Consider the following 7579-nt stretch of genomic DNA (forward strand, 5'->3'; position numbering starts at 1 on the left):
GTAAGGAGTCTGAAGTGCTAGGAAAGACAAAAGACGGAGGGGGCACCAAAGAGCACAGAAAGATAAAAGTTTTTTTTTTTTTCTAAACTGCATTTTTTTTAATGTGTTTTTTTTCACAGCTATCATGACATCTCTGGAAAAATTTAACTTCAGGTAAATTATTCATAATGCGCAGTTTAAAAGTTTTATTGAGGGTGTTTTATAAAAAAAGACGGTTCAGACTTTTTTCTTTTGTGGACTAAAAACTGAATGCAGTGCTTCCACAGCTTTAAAGCTATTATAATTATAATTTAATTATAATTAAAATAATTCTTTTTAATTATTTTAATTATTCTTTGCAATTATTTTCTTTGAAGCAGAGTTTCTCTTACTGTATGAAATGTGCTATACAAATAAATTTTGATTGATTAATTGATTGATTGATTTAAAGCTGATTTTGCAACAGGCATGAACCACATTCAATTACTCTGTCCACATGACCACAACAAAGATGTCAGTTTGCCCTGAATATTTTCAAAAGGTTTAAAGATACAATCCTTTTACTCAATAAACAATCACAAAACAAGAGTGATATGCTCTCCATATAACCAATGATTAAAATGATTTTACATTACATTACAGTACATTGATTCAAATAACCATTTAGTTTTGAATAATCTTTGTATATGAGTTCATTTTCACATATTGGATATCCCTTAAAATATTCATGAGTAGACAGGAATCAACAAAGACATGCAGCCATGGCAACAGCCAAAGCTCCCATAAAAGACTAATAAGCAATGATAACTATACTAAACTTTTTAAACAGGGTTGGAGAAAAATTGCACATTCCCTGACCAACTATTGAAGATAACACATACAACATTATAGCAAATGTGTTCAGAAAAAAAAAAAAAAAAACCTGTTTGAAAACAGAATGCCAAAGAATGAGGACTCAAGGAAGTTAAGCGATAACCTGCTGACACTGCAGCGTCGTGAACCAGTTCAAACCGGAATATCCCAGTGTGCCTCCCCAGTGGGAAACCTCAGCTCAATTAGCATACGACTCAAAGCAGCCAACCCTTGTAAATGGTGGTTTCTTCAAGGTTTACAGAATGGTTTTGATGAAATCATTGTGGGTTTGACCCCTCAGTGCTGTGACGCCACAATGATGAACAGCGATTCGCGTGAGATAACTAAATAGAAAATGCAGCGAATTTCTGTCAGGTGAAAGCAACCGTCCTGTCTGAGATCGCCAGTTTAGTATACTACCAGCTTTTCGTCAAAACAGGCCCATGTCGTCATAATGTCCTGACACAGGGGTCATCGGAACTTCAGCTAACGTCCTGACATGCGAGCCGTCAAAGCAGGACTGACGGGCCTTGTTTTGCCAACATGAAAACGCTAACAATTCTGTGTGCATAATTCTGAACATTCACCTCAGCCAAAAGCAAAAAGCAACAGTAGCAAATCTGTTCTAGGGAAATTAAGGGAGGAAATCACCATAGGTGCAGCGGTCTGTTCCCCGCCTCAAATACATTTGCAAAAGAAATCCTTTGCAAATCCGCCTCTTTGGGAGACAGCCAGCAAGCTAATGCTTCCAGTTAGTTTCACATTAACCTCAGTATCCACGTGCTAAGTCCAAATGAACACTACAATACCACAGGAATATAGGAAGACAAAAAGATTTAATGAAAGGGGCAACTACCAAACTTGGGCCCTGACCTAAAACACAAAAAAATAACATGTTTCACGCAGGTAGAATGGCACTTTACATGGACCTAATTACCTGAAGGCATACCATCACTTCCAAGGTTTTGATCCATTTCCACTCACTCATCATAGTATTACAACAAGTTCAATACAACTCCTCAGTAACTAAGTAACTACCCTTTATGGCAGGAGTTCCCAAAGTTTCTTTCTGATGTGACCACAGTTGAATGTTCACAAATTTATGCAACCCCAACACACTACTCACATTCACACCTTGTGATGTTCGACATGTAGTAGCATGTAGTAGCCTACGTTCACATATTTTAAAGAGACAAAAAAATAAGAATTTTCCCCCCAAAATTTTTAGGTGACCCCATCCTCAAATCAGGCGACCCTACATTTTTAGGATCCACCCCTGCTATATAGTTTTCAATGTTTCCTTTTCCCAGGCCACACACAGCAGCTGATTGGGCTCCATTTTATAGGTGTGGTTCATGACTGTTGCAAAGTCAGCTTCAAGGCTGTGGAAGCACATTTTTGTTTGTGTACACAAGAAAAAAGTTTGAACTGTCTTTTTTAATTTTTTTATAAAACACCCTCAATGAAAACCTGAAACTGTGCATTACAAAACCTGAAGCTAAATTTGTACAGAGATGTCATGATGTAAAAGCAAAAGAAATTAAAGGGAAATAAATTAATAAATATTTAGCAGACAATTGAGCAAGAATTTAAGAAACTGGCCTTCAGTTGAATCAATTGTTTACAAAAAAATTTTATTAAGTTGGTGTACGTCAAACGAATCTAAGATTGTGTAAATGTTCTGTTGAAAGTGTTGTATGTTGATGTGATGAATGTTTATTTCTGTTGGATATCAATATACAGAAGATACGGCATCTTTCAGCAATAAATTGTGTACTAAATGATAAATGTGAAAAAAGATTTTTAGAAAACATAGCCAGTTCTATAGGCATCAGTAGAAGGGCAGTCGCATAGGGCAGTATCTGTATGGAGGGGGCTTAGGCCAAACAAAAAGGAGGGAGGGGGAAACTCACAGGCTGCATCAACGATAGTGTGTGGGTTGACACTATGAAAACCACAGTAACTACGTAAAACCCGCAACAGATCAAGACATACTGTGGAAGTTACATGTTTACAAAGTAAACATCTTTAGTGCACATTGAACCACAAGATGGCAGAATTTGACAGCTTGGCAATACTTTTACAACCCTAGTCTGTGATGACCGAAACAGAAAGTACAATGAAGCATTAAAGTTACCATCTCGAAGATTTCAGTTTCGTTCGTTCTTTGGCGGTACCAATGGCGAGAAGCGGTAATTGCAGGTGTGTTTTTGGACCTCACTTCCCATAGATCCAACCGGATCCAACCAGTGTCGCCTGTGTGACGTCAGTCAGTTGGCGCCTGGGCCACGCCAACTATTACACTTATTTACTGAATAAAAAATGGTTGTTATACAAGTAACGTTATGTACATACTCATTCATTGTCTAACATTAGGCTAACTTAAGCTGTATTTACACTGCTGAGCCAGGTTAAAATGCTGTAGCAGACCTGGGGTAGAATTAGTGATGGTCAGTTTCCACAAACGTTCTTTATCCACCTTTTGCTCGGTATGAACATTAATTTACACTGCAGAGAAGAATTCGCGGGATTCGCTGTGGCTCGTGCAATTATGTATCTCGTGCATCATCATCGTGAATGATTGTTGTGTGATATTTTTGAAACAACTGCCTTGTTTCTGGTTTTGCTAGCTAAACTGTTCGAGAATAAAGCTGAGCTGGGTGTTAAATTAGCAATAAGAATAAGAAGAATAAAACAAAAACAAAGGAGATTTCATCAAAAAAGGGCATCAAGGCTGAAGGAAGCGTAATAAAATAATAACAATGCTAATCCATACTGCCGTATTCTTTTATTTAGTTTTCTCCGGCTTGACATCTTTACACAGAAATCAGACCCGGCTCTGCTCCACCTATACCCCGGCTTATATACTGATGAACTTGATGGCAATGTAGATAACGGTAACGTTAAGGCCAGTTAAGGTCAATGATTCGCAACGAGACCAAATGGTATTAGAATGTTGCAGAGAAAATTGCAGCGGTGTGAACTGGTTAGTTGCAGAGTCTCTGAAGCCGTTGCCTAAGGTCTCAAAAGACCCACCTTGTCAAATCGCCAAGTGCAATTTTAGAACGTTTACAATCAGACGTCTTGGAATTTTGCATGTTGCATCCAGTCTCGTTGCGAATCATTGATCTGAACTGGCCTTTAGTTCGCTACATTGCAATGCTGCAACAAGGTAGCATTGCATTCGAGAGACGGTTTGCGAGGTCGGTACCGGTCGGTAGCGTTAGCTAGCGTTTTTTGTAATTGTTAGCTGACATTAGATTGTGTTAATTACATTAGCTAGCTAGCTAACGTAACTTTACCTGATATGAGAGATGGGTACTGTGCGCAACGTTGTCTAAACTAATGTTGCCTTTATTGACATGGTCCGGTAGCTAGCGTTAGCTGTGCAAATAGCTATGCAATTTAGTAACGTTACATTGTCATCAAATGTAATACAAAATCTGCATCAACAAATAATACGACCTCTCATGTTACACAAAAACTTATTAGGGTTCCATAACCCCCCCACCTTTAACGCTAGCAGACACCGGAAAAAACAGTAAGCCGCTCACACACAAGTGAGTTGAAGAGCAAGCCTGTTGCGTTAGCTCCGCCTACCCTCTCTGGCGTACAACTACTGATGGGTGATGGAAAACGCGTCACTATCTATGCGCCGCTTGTGATTTTTTCCCCGGGAGTGTCGCCACAGACACCCAGTTCTTTAATCATAAATAATAATAATAATAATAATAATAATATAAATTAATATAATAATAGGCTCAATCACCATTGTGTTACCTAATTCAGCGATAGATAGTGACTTAACAGACATTTATTTTAATGAAAATCTTCGAGATTATTACTTTAAACAATTAAATTAAACAATGAAGGGTCTTTGATTTGAGGATATTTACATTCATATTTGGTGAAATGAATCAAATGTACATAATATGAAATAAAGTCATCATATTTAGTACTTAGTTACAAATATTTCACATTTGCTGACTGTCTGAAGTCTGCAATCCATAGACACCACAAGACACTGGGCATGTTCCCTGGTGATGCTCTGCCAGGACTGTACTGCAGCCATCTTCGGTTCCTGTTTGTTTCTGGGGTGTTTTGCCTTCAGTCTTGCCTTCAGCAAGTCAAACACATGTTCAATTGCATTCAAGTCAGGCGATGGACTAGGCCAGCCAAGAACATTCCAGGTTTCAGCCCTGAATCATCGTCCAGGGAGGAAGGGATTCAGTCACCATGCCTTATTGCTCCCAATCGAATCAGTGGAGTGCCCACTGCGTGAAAGCTGCATGTGCCGTACCTCTGACACATCTGTGAACTGCGGCGTTAAAATAAGCCGCGGCTTGATGTGTTTTTGGAGGACTCAGGGACTCAAGTTTGTCTGCAATCTCATGAATGATAGCAAAGATAAGTGCAAAAATAAGCTCAGCTGTTGCATACAATGGGGTATTTCAAGCTCAATCAATCAATCAATTTTTATTTGTATAGCAATTTTAACAAAGGAGCTTTGTCACAAAGCAGCTTTACAGAGAACCGGTCCCCAAAGAGTAGGCCTAGGGCAACAGTGGCAAGGAAAAACTCCCTGACTGATAGCAGGAAGAAACCTTGAGCAGAACCGGACTCAGAGGGGGAACCCATCTGCCCCGCGGGCAGGCACCGGTTTGTTATGGAAAGTCAATAGTGGCAGGAGGCGGGGGTGCCCAGCTGGTCTAGCTGGTCTAGGGCTGGAGCTCTGGGCCGGGGGGCGTGCTCAGCAAACTTGGGCTAGAGCTCCGGGCAGGTGCCCAGACTGAGAGGTAAATTTCATAAATAAAAAAATCACTTCATGCATTTTTATTTGTTACCACACAAATAAACATTTACAATTAAATAAAGGAGCTGTCTCTGGAATGAAGAGTCCTCAATATAGATTATGATTACTCACACCCTATTCATAATACACAAAATCTACACTACATTTCCAAAAATATGTGAACATCACACCCATATGTGCTTGTTGGACATCTCATTCCAAAACCATGGTCATTAACATGGAGTTGGACTCCCCTTTGCTGCTGTAACAGCCTCCAATTTTCCTGGGAAGGCTGTCCAGTATTACATTACATTACATTACATTACAGGCATTTAGCAGACGCTCTTATCCAGAGCGACGTACAACAAGTGCATTAGTTCAAGTAGATTCAGTAGATTCTGGAACAGAGCTGTGGGGATTTGCTTCCATTCAGCCACAAGAGCATTAGTGAGGTTGGGCACAGATGTTGGGCGTAAGACCTGGCTCACAGTCAGCATTCCAATTCATCCCAAAGGTGTTTGATGAGGTAGAGGTCAGGGCTCTGTGCAAGCCAGTCAAGTTTTTCCCCACCAAACTCAGCAAACCATTTCTTTATGAACCTTGCGTTGTGCATGGAGGTATAGTCATGCTGAAACAGGAAAGACCCTTCTGCAAACTGTTGCCACAAAGTTTGAATTACACAATTCTGTAGAATGCTGTAGTGTTAGTTGTAAGATTTCTCTTTACTGGAACTAAGGGGCCTAGCCCAAACAATGAAAAACAGCCTCAAAACATTATTCCTCCTCCACTAGTCTTTACAGCTGGCACAATTCAGGCCTATACAGTTGGCGCTATGCAATTTGCCAAACCTAAATTTGTCTGACAGATGGCCAGACAGCAAAGCATGACTCATCACAGGGCAAAAATTTGACGAACTGACTTGTTGGAAAGGTGGCATTATATGACAGTGCCACTTTGAAAGTCACTGAGCTCTTCATTGCGACCCATTCTAATGTCAATGTTTCTCAATGGAGATTGCATGGCTGTATGCTTGATTTTATGTGCCCGTTAGCTGAAATAGCCAAGACCACTAATTAGAAAGGGTGTCCACATTTAGGAAATGTAGCGTATTTTCACTTGAATTCGCCATAGAAACACAGAAGTAAGCACGAGAATTAACGCAATGTGTGCTTTTCAAAGCAAGAGTTAATGCCACTACCATAGTACTCTACTGGGTCTGCAGACACTGCTTTAAAAACTGCATTTACAAGAACGCCATTCAACTACGAATAGGAACGCTGTCCTGCCCAAAAAAATTTACACAAACCTCAAAAGATGAGCGTATGGCAGTTACTATCAACCAGCAGATTTTGCAGCTAAGCCCAAGACCTACCCGCTGCACCCAGAGAACCAGACCAGACCTGCCCATGGCAAGACCAGCTGCACACATTTTCATATTGCGTTCTTTGGTGTTTTAGGGACTTTAACGCAAAGTCTTATTTTCCATTTGTCGTTCTGTCCTTCAATACCTCTGTGGAAAGTCCCAAATTCACCCAAGGTAATTAAATGCCTGATATGTGATATCGGGGTGTGTGTGTGTGAGTGTTTTGGGTGGGTGGGTGGGTGGGTGGGTGGGTGGGGGGCTTAGAGTGCCAGTTGGTTGGGGGCAGACAAGGGGGAGGGGGGGTAGAGAGAGGAAACGGGGGGAGGGGGTGACATGTAAAGTGATTGGATGGCCAGTTGGGCATATCAATATTACATTATACTGAAGTGGTGGCTGCTAGTACTAATACAAAAGAATCAACTATTCGCACAGGGAAACATTTCTTAATACTTACATTTCTTAATACACGTAATTAAGATTGATTCAACATTTTAAGGCGAAACACCAAAAATGTGTGATATGTGATTCTGATGCTGGTGAAACAGCCACTACTGGTTGAAAAAACATTCCAAAAAAACCTACTCTTCAAAGGG

At 40.3% G+C, this 7579-nt stretch overlaps 1 protein-coding gene across 1 annotated transcript in view; it reads left to right on the plus strand.

Annotated features, from left to right (window-relative positions):
- The first annotated feature begins 4385 nt into the window (after positions 1 to 4385).
- Positions 4386 to 7579, plus strand: part of LOC135234614 (apolipoprotein A-IV-like) — a 100260-nt gene continuing 97066 nt past the window's right edge. The window contains exon 1 of the mRNA XM_064299412.1: positions 4386 to 4391. The gene's annotated coding sequence lies outside the window, so the exon portion shown is untranslated. The remainder of the gene's footprint in view (positions 4392 to 7579) is intronic.

The sequence above is a fragment of the Anguilla rostrata genome, chromosome 1 (genome assembly GCF_018555375.3).
Source record: "Anguilla rostrata isolate EN2019 chromosome 1, ASM1855537v3, whole genome shotgun sequence".
In the NCBI taxonomy this organism is placed as follows: domain Eukaryota; kingdom Metazoa; phylum Chordata; class Actinopteri; order Anguilliformes; family Anguillidae; genus Anguilla; species Anguilla rostrata.